Source organism: Sus scrofa, chromosome 8 (assembly GCF_054392235.1).
Source record: "Sus scrofa isolate SSC_HxYL_T2T_F1_AM1 chromosome 8, Sscrofa_HxYL_maternal_Yorkshire_Landrace_v2.0, whole genome shotgun sequence".
Classification (NCBI taxonomy): Eukaryota; Metazoa; Chordata; class Mammalia; order Artiodactyla; family Suidae; genus Sus; species Sus scrofa.
Genome location: NC_139390.1, coordinates 80,822,431 through 80,840,461, shown reverse-complemented (window position 1 = coordinate 80,840,461; position 18,031 = coordinate 80,822,431). Strand labels below are relative to the sequence as shown.

The 18,031-nt window shown below is 40.0% G+C and overlaps 1 protein-coding gene across 12 annotated transcripts in view; it reads left to right on the top strand.

Annotated features, from left to right (window-relative positions):
- The first annotated feature begins 2,442 nt into the window (after window positions 1-2,442).
- Window positions 2,443-18,031, top strand: part of RBM46 (RNA binding motif protein 46) — a 51,778-nt gene continuing 36,189 nt past the window's right edge. For 5 of the 12 annotated variants that reach the window (XR_014813803.1, XM_084973930.1, XM_084973938.1 and 2 more), the window contains exon 1: window positions 8,498-9,199. The gene's annotated coding sequence lies outside the window, so the exon portion shown is untranslated. Of the gene's footprint in view, window positions 2,944-8,497; window positions 9,200-18,031 lie in introns of those variants that run through there. The other 7 variants (XM_084973929.1, XM_084973937.1, XM_084973934.1 and 4 more) reach the window with 3 other exon arrangements.

Sequence of the window (18,031 nt, the reverse complement as noted above, 5' to 3'; positions counted from 1 at the left end):
TTTATAGAAGAGAAGGAGAGAAGTACCCATGTCATCATTCCACGGGTCCTTGGAGAGAGAAACGATCACGAGGAAAGAAGAAAATATTTGAAGATTGTGAATATTCCAGAACAAAAGAAAAATGAAATATCTTTGATTGAAGGAGCTCACGAGGGCTAAACAAAATGGATGAGAAAAAACACGTTACAATACAATACACATCACAATGAAACAGAAGATCAAAGAGAGAGACATCTTAGAGACCAGGGGTAAATGCTTCCAGGAAGAAAAAAATAGAAAACCTTCAAAAGAACAAGATTTGATAAACATCAAATTTCTCTACAATAACAGTAAATGCAAAAAGATAATTAAGTACTGGTTGAGGTGTTGAAGTAAAAGAAGTAAAAGAACTGGGAAAGTAGAATTTTGTATCCAGCAAAACTATTATTTAAATGTGGTGGACCCGAGTTCCCATTGTGGTGCAGAGGAAACAAATCCGACTAGGAACCATGAGGCTGTGGGTTCGATCCCTGGCCTCGCTCAGTGAGTTAAGGATCCAACATTGCCGTGAGTTGTGGTGTAGGTTTGGATCTGGCGTTGCCGTGGCTGTGGTGTAGGCCGGCAGCAACAGCTCTGATTAGACCCCTAGCCTGGGAACCTCCATATGCCAAGGGTGCAGCCCTAAAAAGCAAGCAAACACACAAACACACAAAAATATGGTGGACCAAGAACGAGAGTGTTAGACATTCAAGGCTCAGAGGGTTTATATTCAAAGGTCAGCTTTGAAAAGACTATTAGAGGGAATATTCTAAGCAAAATAGAAATAAATCTAGGCAGTCACAATGAGATTTATGGGACTAAGGGGTGAGTAAGTAACTTATTAAATAATTTATAAGAATAAAAGTGTGTATGTGATGTATGCCTGTGTATGATAATCCCAAACTAAAATTCCATGTAACAGCAACCAAACATGTGTGCAATCTGGCTGGGGGAGCAGGTGAAGGAAAGAGGGAGCTAAGAGAGTTCAAACTCCTTGACTTAGAGAGAAAATACAAATGTTGAGAAGTATAGGTCTTAGTAATTTAGGCATATAGAATACATAATTTTCATATCAGCAGAAAAATAATCAATCTATCATAGAAGGTGGGGAAGGGAAGAAATAAAAGAATCCTATTCCTCAGCTTCTCCCCTGGCGTTAAATCCCTCTTCCTTTATTCTTAATTTTGTCATCCACAAGTAGAGTTAACAATTGGCCACCTGCTCAGTTTGCTTATTCCATTATCAGTATTAGAGCTAGATAATATACACAGACTCTAAGTTAGATACTAGTACATATAAAACCTCCTTCAATCATAATTAATTTGCTTACAAATTATTTAATAATCCATTGTATTCTGTGACACTGCTGACAGGGATGGGTTGAGGCTTAATTCCACAACAACTTAAGAAACTTAGGAGTGCACCCAAGATTACAAGAGAGAATATTTAAATTATTCCAGACACCATTTTAAGGATCCCAGGTATTTCCAAAGCAGCCCCTTCCATCATTTGCTTGCGAGGATGTGCAGGTAAATCACTCTTATGTAGTCATTTGATCTGTTCTCAAAAGAATTCTTTCAGTCAGTATTTTGTCACTTAATTTTCTGTTTAAAAATAAATACTGTCAGCCTGGACATATGAAACATTTGAATTTTTCTTAAATTAAAATCAAAGCTCCTTTCTCCTTTTTGATCTGAATGAATGAAGTAAATTTCTTTTTTATTTTTTCCCCTTGTCTTTTTAGGGCCACACCCTCAGAATATGGAAGTTCCCAGGCTATGGGTCGATTCAGATATGTAGCTGCCGGCAGATGCCACAGCCACAGCAATATGGGTTCCCAGCCCGGTCTTCGACCTACACTACAGCTCACAGCAGCACCGGATTCTTAACCCACTGAGCGAGGCCAGGGATCGAACCTGTGTCCTCATGGATCCTAATCAGATTTGTTTCCGCTGAGCCACCACGGGAACTCCAACAGTAAATTTCTACAGTAAGGAGAAATCCAGTATTCAATCTTTACTAAGTGCAACACAACCCTGGGGCCAGCCTCACAGGAACCTTGGGGACAGTGTCACCCCATCCACCGTAATTGTAAACAAATTTTTACACTTGCATATACCAGAGGGATGCGTTCAGACAAGATAAATGGTGCATAACTAAGTAACACATGCCTTGTTAAAAGGAACTACAACGCGTATTTCTTTGTCTTATTACTGTGCCGTGTGTGTGTGTGTGTGTGTGTGTGTGTGTGTGTGTGTGTGTGTGTGTGTGTGTCTTCTACGGCAGATGAAGCCTTGCTTTACTGAGTAATTGATCTACACAACTGCAGAGGCCAAGGAGATGGAAGGAGGGGACACTTTATTTCGTGGCTATGCTAGGGCGGCCTCCCGGAGCCCCGCCTTGGCAGGGAGTGGTCCCCAGGGCGCCTGCGTGTTTCCGGGGTTCGCCCTGAGGTCTGAGGCTGCTCACCCCAGAGCTTCCTGCGGCTGTTGTCCGCTTCAGCTGGGGATGGAGAGTCCCCGTGCTCCTGGACATACTCCCGTTGGCTTGCAGGAACAGGCGGGGGTCCGGCGGCGGTCACTCGCCTTAACCTGCTGTGTCCGCTGAGCAGCAGGCAGAGGGTTCTCATCCCGGCTCATCCAGCTCACTCTCTCGGACCTTCGAGGGCCCTTGTGCTTCCTTTGGCCCACCTGCCTGCCCTTTTGTGGCATCGCACCTGGGAAGGGACAGTCACAGGCTCGCGGGTGATCGATCAGCCCATCTTTAATCTGCTCAGGGTCTCCCAATGGGAGCTGGCAGTGGTTCTTCCTCTAGTCTCCTTGGTGTCCAACCAGACCTTCTTCTTGACACAGCGAGGACGCTGGCGGTGAGCCTCTTCTGAAGTCTGGGCATTCTCCTCACTGCCAGTCAAGCACTGAAAGAAAAGTAAGTTATCTGATTTTTTTTTTTTCCTCTTAAAAAATATATTAACCTTATTTTCTTTTCATAAAACAATTATATCACAATTTCACCGTGGCAAAATACAGTATTACCTGTAATCCTTGTTAATATTACAGAGGCACATTTTACTGTTAATACCAATGGGACTCTCCTTTTTCCATCAAAATCAGAGTAAGGAGTGTTTCCCATGGCATGAATATTCTTTTGTAACAGAACATGTAAGGACTATCAAGTTCTCCCCTGCATAGATGCCTTACAATTTATTTAATCAATTCCAGGATTTTTAACATTATTCTAACTGTGCAACCTTTCTTTTTCACAATGGTAAGTGAGCACAATACTTGGTGCCAGCTTTAAGGGTTGTTATGAGAATTAAATGAATGAACACATGCAAAGTCTTAGAACAGTACTGACTGTGAGCTCGTGGTCACTTCCACAAGCTTTATTTCAGGATCATGGAAGGCAAGAGTAAGGTCCCTGAGGCAGAAATTTATCTTGTGTAGGCCAGGAAGATTCAGAAAGTCAGTGTAGCTGGAATAAAGTAAAGGCAAGGATTTTTTCAGTCTTGTTTATCATGAATAATAGTCGTGGAAATTAGTATTGTGCCCAGCACATTGTAGGCACTCCATAAATTTGTGTTGAAAAAATAAAATGACCAATGGGCAAAGGGTATAAATGGGATTAGCACTGGTGGCTGAAGGGATTCTAATTTTATCATTCATGCGTTTCTATATCCTTTTGGGCCCTCACTCTTTTTTTCTTGACGAGTCTTGCTAAATGTTTATCAATTTGATTTATCTTTTCAAAGAACCAGCACATAATTTCATCAATCTTTTCTATCATTTTTCCTTTTCCACAGTAAGTCTATTTAACGTCTACCACTATAGATAGTTACAAGTTTTTCCTTGTGACGAGCACTTTTAAGATCTGCTCCTAGCAACTTTCAAGTATGCCAAATAATATGCATTATTAACTAGAGTCACTTTCTGTATATTATTTATTACACCCCCAGGACTTATTTATTTATAACTGGAAGTTTGTGTCTTTTGACTCTCTTCATCCTTTGCCCACTCTTCATCCCTTGCCTTTAGGAACCATTAGTGTTTCCTGTATCTATGAGCTTTTTCAGTTTCTTTTTTTTCTTCCTTTTTTCTTTTCTTTCTTTCCATATATAAGTAAGAGCATACAATGTTTGACTTTCTCTGTGTGAATTATTCACTTAGAATAATGCCCTCAAGTTCCAACCATGTTGTCACAAATGGCAGGATTTCATTCTTTTTTTATGGCTGAGTAGTATTCCGTGTGTGTATGTGTACCACATTTTCTTTGTCCATTCACCCATCACAAACATTTAGGTGGTTCTGTGTCTCCAGGCCTTAGCTATGGATATATTCCCTGAATAGACCAACAACCTATGTACAGAAATCGCTATTGTGATTTGCTGCTTTGAAAAAATTAGGTTATATTCTGACTGGATGTAAAGATGGCTTTTGGTGACCTATCACCAAAACTGAAAAAAAACACTCTTTCTACTTTATAATCATCTTGGTGCTGACACTCACATTACAGAGTCATGGAAAGTTCAAATTAATCTGTCAGACAGAAAGCAACTAATCAGGGTGTGAAAGTAAGTGCCACTGACTTGGAATAAAAATAACTACTGTAAGCATAAAGGAAGTGCCTATACTTCTTAAAAGTGTTTGGAGATATTTAGATTGGAGAGTCACCAAATTAAAGGAGGGTCCCTGGCTTGAAAGCTGTGTCCTGTAGTTCATTAATTCTATAAACATGCAAGTAGTTGCCATGTTTTTGGTGGATCTGTGCTATCCTTGCCAGATATGGGTGGACAAGGGCCATAGTGTATAAATTACATCCTTCCATATTGTACATACAAGCTGTATCTATCTCTGCTTTATAGTGCTTCTCACCATCTAACTCTCTATATTGTATTTATCTCGTTATCTTGTCTTCAACACATGGAAAACAAAGCAGACCATGGCATGACGCTCTTTTATGAAACTGTTCACTTTACATTTCCTTTCTTAGGACCAAGTTGGATTTTAAACATTTATAGGGACTTCTCATTGATTTCCCCCCCACTTTTGAGGTTTTTGTATTTTGTAGAAGGTATGTGAAGACAACTTCATCCCAAAAGCTAGCATTCAATATGGGGAAAAACACATATATGCAGTACCCAGATCTCTTTAATCAGCTGTATTTTGCATACCCCTTCTGATTTTTTATCGGTAATTTTTTTTTTCCATGTCCCACACTTACAGAGCTCCTTTTCTCTTTCCCCCTCACCAACAAGTATCTTTCAACTCTGGGCTTCTTTTTGGTCAAAAACACGTCTGCGCAGCTTATCTTTTCTTACTATTCATTAGAATCACCTGTCCCATAATCTTGAAAATTTGAAATCTTGAAAAGTAATTCAAGTTGGTAAAAGTAAAAGATCCTCTTTTCTGGGAGGCTTGAAAATAAAGATAAAGGTCATTCCTTTAATTTTATATATAGAGGACATAGCATTTGAGAAATATACCTATTTTTAGGCTATGGGTAATAAAATATTTAGAAGGAATGTGACCAAAAGGACAGATAATGTAAGCATCAGAGGGGTCTTTAAGGAGCATCGTCTTAGCTAAAAAGCGAGGTTCTATGGCCTGACTCTAGTGATGAGTGGGAGTTTTTGTTTATTTGGTTTCCTTTAAAATGGGAGGAAAAGGAAAAGGAAAAAAGAAAGGTAGAAATATAAAACAACACTTCTGTCTACGGAACATCTTGGGCAGCTCACAAGATAACATCTCCACCTAGTGACATTTTAAGGATCCTTCAGCAACTCCTGATAAAAAGATTAAACTTTTCAGTTGGTGTTACCATGTCTAACACAATTTTAGTTAGTTTAACCTTAAACACATGTATTTAAAATTAAGTACTCATCATTGAGAAGGCCCCAACATGAAAATTAAGAATGTGGGGCATCTTTTTTTCAGAAAAATAAAAGAGCAGCCACAAATATCATCAATAAGATACAGCAATTTCCATCCTTGTAGTTCCCGGAGTGGAGAAATGACATGTTAAAAAACAAACAAACAAAGGAGATGTATTCTACCAGTTTAAGTTTTCTGGCTGCTATACTTTGTTTTTTAAATTTTTTAAATTACTTTTGAAATTAAAATATAGTTGGTTTACAATGTTGTGCCAATTTCTGCTGTACAGCAAAGTGTCATACATATAATGACATTCTTTTTCTCATACTATCTTTCATCATGTTCTGTCACAAAAGATTGAATATAGTTCCCTGTGCTATATAGCACGGCCTCATTACTTATCCATTCTACCATTCTAAAGGTAATACTAACCCCAAACTCCCAGTCCATCCCACTCCTTGCCCCTGGTTGCTGTACTTCGCTTTTTTTTTTTTTTCTTTTTTTTTTTTTAGGGTCACACCTGTGATATATGGAAGTTCCCAGGCTAGGGGTCAAATCAGAGCTGCAGCTGCCGGCCTACACCACAGCCACAGGAACACTGGATCTGAGCTGCGTCTGTGACCTACACCACAGCTCATGGCAACACTGGATCTTTAACCCACTGAGAGAGGCCAGGGTTTGAACGTGCATCCTCATGGATACTAGTCCGGTTAGTTAACCACTGAGCCACAATAGGAATTCCCTGGTTGCTGTACTTTGCATGCAGCCTATGTGAATGAGATTGGTATCCACTGAGTGAAGCTCACAGAGTTTAGGAAAGAGTATTTGTTGATATTCAGTGTGCACTGGGTTTTTTGTTTCTTTGGTTTGGTTTTTTTTTTTTTTTTTTTTTTGTCTTTTCTAGGGCTGCATCCGTGGCATATGGAGGTTCCCAGGCTAGGGGTCCAATCGGAGCTGTAGCCGCCAGCCTACGCCAGAGCCACAGCAACTTGGGATCCGAGCCACATCTGCAACCTACACCACAGCCCACGGCAATGCCGGACCCCCAACCCACTGAGCAAGGCCGGGGATGGAACCTGCAACCTCATGGTTCCTAGTCAGATTCGTGAACCACGGAGTCACGATGGGAACTCTTGCACTGGGTTTTATACCACTTGTTTCTGGACGCACTTTGAGACAGCATAACGTGGTGGTTATGTCTGCAGGTTACACAGCCAAATGGGGGCACTTACTTGCTAAATGACCTTGAGTAAGCCATTTAAGCTCTGTGTGTCTCTGTTTTCCCATCTGTAACAAGGGGCCGCATGGGGCCAGCACATTTGCCAAAGTTACTGGGAGAATTAAATGAACTCATATGTGAAAATCCCTTAGAGTTGTTTCTGGCACAAAATAACTGCTCATTATTTGTTAACATGATTTAAAGCTCACAATCCTCATTTTAAACTGAGCCTCAGAGAAGTTTTTTTGTCCAAAGTGTCACAATCACAAAACGGTAACATAAGGATTTGAACCCAGATCTGAATGGCTCCAAAGTTCTTGCTCCTTCCTCACAGCTGGAGTAGGTTAAAAAACATATATATATGAATAATAGAGAGACAAAGACAGACACACGCGGGCGTGATGCATTAACAAAGGAAACTAAGACATTTATTAGAGCCTCCAACATGGAGACAACAGACAAACTGAAATCACAAGTTAGAATAGAAGAAAGCTGCTTGAAGTTGGCAATCAGGGGGCCTGTGTTACTGTGTAACTCTGGATTATTCTGGGCATCAAGTTCCCCCTTTGTTAATAAAGCAGAAGCCACATGATCTAGGTTCTTTCCAGTTCTAATATTCTATTGAGTCTATGGAGTTGGTTCCTAAGTCGTCTTTTTCTTTGTCTATTTAATCCCAAACTCTATCTTTAATGGGGGCAAAATTCGGGGTTATGTATGCCGAACGCCACAGAACAGTATCAGTGAAAGCTGGTTTTACGCAAGCACAGAACCTGGTTCTTGAGCCCCGCCACCGCCCAGTCACTCTCCACACTGATTAGCCATAGAATCTGGCATATTACTAGGTCTCTTGATTCAAGAGATTTAAATGCCCATTCTCTTGTGCATTTAAACCATTCAATCTTTATAAGTCTAGTCTTATTACAAACCTGCCTTTTAGCCCGTTCCTCTCCCTCTCCCACCACTTTTAGCCTTATACCACTCCCACCCCAAGTTCTTATTTAAAGAGGTCCATAGTATTCATGACTGTCTTGGGTCAGAGTAGCAGTTTATGACTTGAAAACTCCCAGAAAAAGAACTTTTATAATGCACCCATATTCCCAAGAAAGAGAACACAGAGGTTCCAATCGCAGCCCTCGCTTTTGAACTCCTTAGCCAAACCTCCAGGAACCTTTTTCCGGGGGTATCAGTCTAAGCCCACCTGCGCCCTACAGCTCGCTCTTCTAGCTCCAATTGGCTAAAGTGTCTGTCACTCCAGCTACTTTCTTCTCCCTTCCTAAGAACTACCCACGAATTTAAACTTTGGTCCCTCCCACTCCCCCGGCCACTGATTGGTCGAGGCCCCGCTTTCCGTGGGGCTGCCTAGGCCACTGCGCGCGGCGCCAGCCGGGAGCCCAGCCGAGGCGCGAGGACCGCGCGAGCTTCTCCCGTGGGCTCCCCTCCCCCCTGCGGCGACCCCCGCTCCGGCCGACTGGTCCCCGAAACGGTGGCGGCGGTTTGTGGTCGTTGGTCCCAAGGATTTAGGACCAACATTTGAAGACCCGAAGGGGTGAGGAGGGAATGGGGGCCGCGGGGTCACCGCTAAACCGCTGGTAACGGTTGGAGAGCCTGCCTCCTGGCCGCACAAAGCCCTGCCAGCCTCCCTGCCCGGCGATTGCGAGCAGGGACCCACGCGCGGCCCGACGCGGTGTCCGCAGACTGCACCCTTCCTCCCGCCCGGGCCCGTCGAGCACCCACAGGGCAGGGACCCTCGGTGCGGCTGGCCGCCCCGGGGGCATCTTTGAAGCCGCCAGTGCCCGCCGTCGCCGCTCCCGCCGCGTGGCCCCGCCGGCTGTCTGGCCCCTTCCCGTGTCCCGTCGGGGCCCCTCGCGGCTCCTTCCGCCGGCGGCGCCCTGCCCTCTCTCCGCTCGATTTCCGCTCCCCTCGTCGCCTTCCGGCCGCTCCCCACCTGCTGCCTCCGTGTTCTCCTAACCTTCCTTCTCCTCCGTCGAGCACCGCGGTCCCGGCCGCCCGCTGGAGCCCTAAACTGCGGCCGTTGTCGCGCCCGCGTGTCCCCGCGGGAGGCTCTGGGACGACGCCCCGGGCGTCCGACTGCTGGGTGAGATTTGGCAATAATGTGATTCCTTCCGTCGAGTTGTAGCGGGGATAAGTCTCGAAGTTTCCTGGGTGCCTTGGCCTCGGTTCCGCTCTTTCCCAAGCGCCCTCTCGTGCGTCGGGTGTTGGCAGTGGGGGGCCGCGGGCGGAGGGGACGGTAACTGACCGCAGCGGGCAGCTGGCGACGGGCATCCACGCGCGGTGCCATCTTTGTTTCCTAATATCAGATAGTCTTAATGATTAGTTTTAAAAATATTTTCTTTGAGGCACTGGAAAGACCATTGAATCTGGAGCCAGGAACTTGGGTTTTATCCTGGCATTGATATGGTTTCTGAGATCCTTGTGAAGCTGCTTGGTTTATCTGGACACCAAGTTGCCTCATCTGTGAATGTAGTTTAGCTGATGTTGACGTTTCTATAGGCTCTCTCTTTACATCCTTGAAAAATACTCTATAGTTTTTATCGTAGATGGGGATACTAATATAGGCCAGTCTGATAGAACGTCAGCAGGTGCTTTTCAAGACTTAGCTTTTTTGACAAATCTCTCCCACTCTGTGTTTGAGGATGACTGTAGAACCAAGAAGCAGGATGTTTTGCGTGTGTAAGTAGACTAATATATAACATTCGCGTGTTGATAGGAGTTTACTTATTTAAATACTAGGAAGATATTTTCCTTTTAAGAGTCACTGCAATGTATAGTTGAGGAGTTCGGCAAACTTCAGCAAACTTCCGTTTAGATTCTTTCAGAACTAAAGCCCATCCTGGGCTCTAATGTAATGGTAATTAGACTCCTTTCCAGCGTCCGCATTTGAACCCTTCCATTTTAAAAATTAGGTTGTTTGCGGTTACGTGCCATTACACACATAAAGATGACTACTAGTGCTATAAGTATTGAATATTAGCAATGCCTTAGTTTCTGCTTAAGGCACTGATTTAATTGCTAATTTTCTCTTAAGAGGGTGGATGGAGTATTTGACTTGAACATTATTGACGATTATAATACATACCAACACTTGAAATATAAAGTGAAATGTAAATTATATATTTTATTGAAATATAAGGATGTAGCATTACTGGATATATTATGAGGTAAGAATCATTAATAAGAATATGACCAGTGGACAAGAGTTAAGGCTCATATTTTTAATGGTGTCATTTTTGTTAGGAAACTCAAAACATGCTGGCTTCAGGAGGGTCTGTGAATACAATCAAATAAAATCTGTCCAGATTTGCCTATTAATGCTGTTAATGTTTCTCATTTTGTTTTACTACCTGGTGGTTGGTGAAGCAAGAAAATATGATCTCTGTGTTCAAACTGTAACAGGTTTCAGGTGAGGGACTGTAGAAGATCTTAGGCAACCAATTATAGCGCCCAGTTTTGTAGTAGTATGCAAGAATTTTGGTTCTACTATGGATAGCTTTATCTCAAAGGGCTTATTAAACTTATTATTCAAGGCACCATTTAAAAACTTATTATTAGCCACAATTATCTTTTAAAGTAGTTCAGGTTTTAAGTCTTTTCTAAATGTAAACCTGCCCTCTACAGTATTACTAGAGGTTGTGAAATACTTAATACTAAAACTTTTTATACATCATATGTTTAACTTCTAGGAATAAAAATGTCCTTTTGTTCTTTAATAAAAGTAATTTATAATGGAATTGAACCAATCTGTCTATATCCTTTTATGTTGAAATAATGTTAGGCTTACATATCATACAGTTTTGATTAATCCTTCTCAGTTTTGAACCATGTTGCTGTAGTGCAGTCTGTCACTAAAATGAGTTGTTGCTAAAAAACTTCTATTGACCTGCCAGCTATGGTGTCAGTGTACTGCACTCAGTAGCAACTGAACTAACAAGTCAGGAAGTTAATGCCATGTAATTTAAGGGACGCCTTACAGATCAGATGTGCTTTCTGTAGATGTATTTTGATATCTTAGAAATTAATATTTTTTAATTTTAGTGAATAAAAAATTATTCAGGTTTTAAAATTCATATGTTCATTTTCAAAACTTCATAACTTTTTGTAGTAATTCAGAAGATGAAGTTTCAGTTTAAGTAGTTTGAACACAACTGACAAATTCCTTTAAATAAGTGATTAATTTTCATTTATACTTTGCTAAAATCGTGCTTGTCATTTTTTCATTAATACATTTTCTATTTTGCAAGGCAGTAGGAATTTGAAAATTTTATTTTTGTTAACTTATTAAAATGCTTAATACTAATGAAGATATAGTTAGCATCTCAAGCTAAGGTCTTGATTCAAATTGCTACTTGAATTATCTATCCTATGATTGGTTATGCTATTGTGGCCTTATGCTTTATAGCTTAGTGGATTTTTTCTTTTATTCTTTTTTTTCCTTCTTCTTTTGCTTTTGAAACTGATATGGAGAAGAATCTTTGAAAGTTCAAAGCTTAGGAAAAAAGATTTATCTGTGAAAATTAGAGTTTACATATACTACCTTTCCCACTTTTTTTGTTTGTTTGTTTGTTTTTTTTGTATGCTGTTCTCTGGCTCAGGACCCTTCTCTTACTCAGATTCCTTGAGTGAGGAGGGTAAGGAAAAACGTTTGTAAAATTTAGGACTGTGACTTCACAGTTGAAGGTGGCTGAGGACTAAATGAGCCTGAAACTTCAGGTGGTATGTCAATTTTATCATAATGTGTAGGACTGCTGTGCTTCCTTGGAATTTTGGTAATTTTCAGATTGATCTGGAACATTTTGGAATGAATGTAAAGATACTGTATGCCTGCTTTAGAGGTTCTTGAATTCTGGTCCTTTTAGAAATGTATTTTTGTTAAATTAAGTACAATTTTCATGTTAGCTATTTTTAAACTGTCTTAATTGTGAATTGGATAGATGTACATTTTACTGTTGTTTTGGAGGCTTTAAGATAACATATTCATTCTTAAAGAGAGGATGGGATTCTTCAGCATATCTTATACTTCTGTAATTTCAAGTTTTTATATTTTGATTGTACTAATGTAGTATATATTTCTAATATTTATCTAGTAAAAAGAGTCTTTAATGTGGAGTCTGGCCTGTTATTTCAACATGGGACTCTAGATATCTTTGAAAATATAACTTTAGGAGTTCCTGTCGTGGCGCAGTGGTTAACAAATCCGACTAGGAACCATGAGGTTGTGGGTTCGATCCCTGGCCTTGCTCAGTGGGTTGGGGATCCGGCGTTGCAGTGAGCTGCGGTGTGGATTGCAGACGTGGCTCGGATCCCGAGTTGCTGTGGCTGTGGTGTAGGCTGGTGGCTCCAGCTCCGATTGGACCCATAGCCTGGGAACCTCCATATGCCGTGGGAGTAGCCCTAGAAAAGGCAAAAAAAAAGACAAAAAAAAATAACTTTAGTGACATAGATTAACCCAAAATATGTATCTATAAAGCAGTTGTGAGAGGGGGAATGGGTTGCAGAAGTCAGCCATGTAGAGGAGGTGTTTTACAGTTTAAAAAAAAAAAAGTCCAAGACTTTTTTTGGATAAAATGAAAGCAGAAGCTATATTTATCTATTGCATTTATTATAGGCAATAAATTGCATGTTTAAGGTAGCATATTAGACTAGTCTTTTTTCCTCATCCATTTTCCTACAGCATGTTTTAAAACCAGAAATCTCAAAGTTTCCTGTTCTCCACCTTGTATGAACATGATGTCTTTTGTGTAAGGAGCCACTGTGATGTCCTGTGGAATGTCTAGTCCATTAAGGTCCCTCTAGACTAAATGATGAAAGAGAACTGGAGTTTATAAATCTATGAGGGTTTGAGCCCTAGGTCTTTTCATTTACTAGTTTTATGACCTTACTCAAGTTTCTTTACCTCATTTACTCTTGATTTTCCAGTGTATAAAATTGGAGGTGGTTTAAGGTCCACTTGCAATTGTAATATTTTCTTACTGTAAAGCCTTCAGTGATGATACAGTGGCAAAACATAGAATAAAAACAGTCTTAAGCGGAGAAGGGTAGTTACATCATTTAAAATGCTTTTAATTTTAAAGGACTGATGGTAGAAAAAATTGCATTAATTCAAAGACAAAAGGCTGGTTAATCTTTACGTCATTAATGATTCTGATTGTCAACAGAGTAAAATCTCTTTTATTAGAATCTATTAATATTACATTGATTTATTGGACTTGGGGTTATATTAATAAAATACATTACTGAAGTGTAGTGTAAAGTGTATGGTTATCTGAATATACAGACTTAAGACTTTTCTCTTGAAAGACTTCTTTTCTACTTCTGCCAATTAATAAATATATGAGGCCAGTAAATTAGAAGAATCTGAAAATTATATAAAGAGAAATGAGGCCAAACTGGCCATGGCAAAATGAACACAGAAGGAGGAACTGAGGAAGAGCTGAACAGCTTTTTACCTTTTCTGTAGATGGACCTTTACAATGTAGCTTTATTTATTTTTTTTTTTAAAAAGGTTTCTTTAGGATATCATGTATACCTGTTCTTCAAATGTAAATACATTTTTAAAATGAATTATCAGGACCCAAGTAATATTAATGACATTCTGTTTGATTACAAGGATGATGGATGTTGACTATTTAAGCCAGTGTTGAATTCTGTTACTATTCACTGGTCAGACTAGGGCAGTTTTAAGTTATTTTCTGTTTATATTTGGAAAGATAGCTCTTAATTAAGCTTGCAGATATAAAAGTTGTATTTTGGAAGAGTTAGGTCATTTCCTAGATGGAGCACAAGTGGGTAAAAATCAGAGTAGGGTGGGAAGACCTGGTGGGTTGAACCAAATAAGGTGAAATTCTGTATGACTAAATCCTTTGCTTGCCATAGGCTAGGGCAGATTTGTTTCTGTTGTTGTTTGTTTCTTGTTTTTGACAGTTTGCTTAATGTGAACTGTCAGGATCATACGTTATGTAAAACACTAATTTAATCCTTCTCTGTACTGATGGACTTTTCTGTTTGGGTCATCATGCTTTTAAAGGAAAAAGAAGATAATGAGGGAACATGAAACTATATTGTATAAGAAGCAGTTAATGCACCATTTTCCAAGTGGTTCTATAGAAAATTAATAAAGGTGCCAGGTAAAATTACGGTATCATATTGAAATGTTTGGGAAACCGTGAGTTAAAGATGAAAGGTTTGTTTTTACTAGAACTTTTCGTGGCCTTAAATATGTGTGTTCATTGTGATGCTCTTAAGAGAGAGGTATGGTGAGTTCAGATGAATTGAGGCATAGAACACATTTTTGAGGCCTGTTAATAGCTCCTGGAATACTATCTTAGGGACATCACTGTAGGAAATGTTGGGTTAAAGACACTGTTATTGTTTAGCCTGGGGAAGAGGATAATGGTTTTTCAAATGCAGTTATATGAAAGAAGCATGTTTAGTTTGGCCAGAGGGATCAAATCAGGACCTATGTGTGAAAGTTACAAGGAAAGAGATTATGATCCATCAAAAGAAAGAACTTTCTGAATGAGTTAACCACAGTTCTCTTGCTCAGGAAGATAGTGTGTTGTAAGATTTCAGGAATAAGGTGGATGACTGCTTGGCAGCAATATTATGAAGTTGGGAGAATCAGGTGAGTGGTTGAATTAGATGATTTTTAAGGTCTAATAAATTTGAAATTATTTTATTAGGGTTTTTTGAAAAAGTTTTTGTTGATAGATTTTTTTTTTTTGTCTTTAAGTTTGTGGGTTTTTTTTTAAAATCATGAATAATTGATTTATTATTTTATCTTTTTTTTTTTTTTTGCTTTTTGGAGCCGCACCAGGGCATGTGAAAGTTCCCAGGCTAGGGGTCAAATCAGAGCTACAGCTGCTGGCTTATGCCACAGGTACAGCCACAGCAATACCAGATCCAGGCTGTGTCTGCCACCTACAGCACAGCTCACTTGTTCAGTGGGTTAAGATCCTTAACCCACTGAACAAGGCCAGGGATTGAACCTGCATCCTCATGAATACTAGTCAGGTTCATTACCGATGAGCCACAGCAGGAACTCCTATTTTGACTTAAAAAAAAAAAAAAAACTATTGAGAAAAAAATCTGGATTCAGGTACTGGTGTTGTAGTGTACTATCTCAGGCAAATTATTATAACTCTTTGGAGACCTCAGATTATTAAACATCTAAAATGAGGATAATATAAAGTAGGGGCTTAGGAATCCAATATTTAGGCAGACAGGTGTCTAATTTAAATATCTACCCTACCAATTTATAAGCACTCTAACTTTATCTCAGTCTCAGTTTATTTGTCTTAAAATGGAAAAGAGTACAGGATCTCACAGGGTAAGTACTAAATGAGGTCATGGAAACAAAGTGCCTATCATTATGCATGGTTTTTAATGTGCTAAATAAATGAATGCAGAAATAAACATAGAATGGAATTGCACAGATTAGAAAAGTAAAGGTGAAAGTAAAGTCATTTGTCAAAGTTCTCTTGACTAAGAACTGCAACTCAGGTCTTTTCTCACCGAAGTCTGTTATTTATAGTTAAATTAGGGTGTCCCTCCCTCCCTGTGTCATTCATTGAGCATCAGTCGCAGGCCAAGGAATGTGCATTGTGGTAGAGACCTGCAAATCAAAGATTAGACCCTTCCTAACTTCTGTGGGAGGTTAGGGGAGGGGGACTCGAAGGGGCCTGACAGCCCAGCACTCTGGGATGGGTTCTGTCAGAGCAGCACAAACAAAGAAACCCAGTACTTAATTTAGCATTGAGAAGGGAGGGTCAAGGAGGTTTTTTGTTTGTTTGTTTTTTTGTGGGATTTGTTTTTTTTGTTTGTTTGTTTGTTTTTTTTTACAGCGCTTCTAAAGTGGGAAAGGCAAAGAAAGCAAGGAAGGACTGTGGGAGTGGCTTGTGCAAAGGCTGGCACATGAGCACAAGGCACATTTGCAAAACTGCAACTCAATAAGTATTGTTTCTGACATACAGTTAGAAGCGAGGTTGGCTGGGCCAGGATTTGAAAGGACCTTTATGACTTTTTAATGTAGATGTAGATTTTATCTCTTAAGGAAACCCCGAGGGCTTTTTGCTTTTCATACATGTAGCACATGGCCTAGGTATTCACAGAAAAGTAGTAAGTTAAGGTCCTTTTGATTTCTCGTTCCCACTCACCCTGAGAGCTGTTGTTCCTTATACATTTTTTTGGACTTTTTGTGTGCCTTAATTTTTGCATTCACAAGCATCTGGGAATGTAAACATATACATCTTTAAACGAAACACACATTTGGTATGTAGTAAATGTCTTGTTCTCCACCTTACTCTCATGTGATATTTCTTGAATATTTTTCCATATCAGCACACACAAATCTATGACATTCTTTAGGAACTGCATAACACAGTCCATTGTGTAGTTACACTATAATTTTTTGAGTCCCTTATTGGTAGACAGCTAGATCTTTTTTAGATTTGGGATTTGCATTACAGTATTTCAGTGGACATGCTTGTGCACATGTCTTTATGTACTTGCAGCAACTATATCTGTAGGTTAATTTCTTTGTAATAATTGAATTACTAAGTATCGGTATGTTTTAGATTTTGATAAATATTACCAAACAAATTTTCCTCAAAAAATTATTCCAATTTAATGCATACCTGCCAGAAGTGTATCAAGCAAGTCATGTTTAGGGTTTTTCTGAGCTTTTTGTTAGACTCTTCATCCAGCAAATGATTATTGAGTACCTATGGTGGATAATAGGAGAGTGTTCAGGCAGGCAGGATCTTTGCTCTTAGGCAGCCCAGAGCTTAAACCACAGAAAGTCTGCAGGTATTTTGTTTGGTCTGTGGAGTTTTTGTTGTTTTTACATTGAATTAATTCCCAGTCCTTTTTAACCCTGCAATATTCTGTTTTCAAGGAACTGTGAACCTCTTGTCGAGCTAATGCTCTCTAAAAGGCAGGCTTAAAACATAGAGGCACCCAGCTGGATGATGATCATCATGACGATGATATTACTCTTCCCTGGATTAAGTCCTTTTAAGGCAGAGCCTATGCTTGAACTCTCTTTGTACTAAATTTTGGAGGGGGTGTTGAAAGCCACATGGTCCAGCAGTGCTTTCTTTGCTGGAATCTCTATAGCATGTTCAGCCTGTGTTTGAATACTTCCACTTGGTGAGATGCTCCCTCCCATTCAGCCCTTTCCAACTTCGCAGTTCTCTCTGCTTAATTTAGTAGAGAGCTGGACTGAGGTGTGCTCTGTCCCTGGAACTGTCCCCTCAAGTTCTGCCTCTCAGGACCACCAGCACGAGCAGGATGTCCAACAGGGTGACTGGACATAGAAAACAGTCAGTATGTGTGTAGAGAATTGAAGGGTGAGACTTTGACTCATTCAGGTTTTGAATTGGCATTTGGATAAAGTATACCATGGATTAAGTTTGAATATAATTTTCCACCAGGGTACATTTCAGTCATGCTATTTTTTAAGCCTGGATTTGTACATGTAAATGGAAATGACATTTATGTAGCTTTATAGTTGTAATATGTAAATGCAGTACCTTGACTCTCAACTTTTAAAAATTGAGAGATTTCACAGGAAAAAATCTGCAGATTTCTGACTTCTCTTGAAGTTGGAAAATTTCGCGTAACTGGGCAAACTGGATTTCCTTGAGGTTAAAAGTTTGCTAGAACCAAGTAGCTGCTGCCTGTTTCTGATGGAGAAGGGGCTTTCTGGTTAAACATTGCCCACTGAACTTCTCAGAGTCTTGTACTAGACCTTTTTGCTTATTTAGCATTTCTTGCCATGGTCTTGCAGGCCTTTCAAGGATATGCAAACTTAGCGGGTGCAAAACTGAATGCTGCTCTTAGCCCTAAAATTCTGTCCTAGCTCAGCCTTCTCCACCTCCTGGCTTCTTGCTGCTCAGGCCAAAACTTTGGT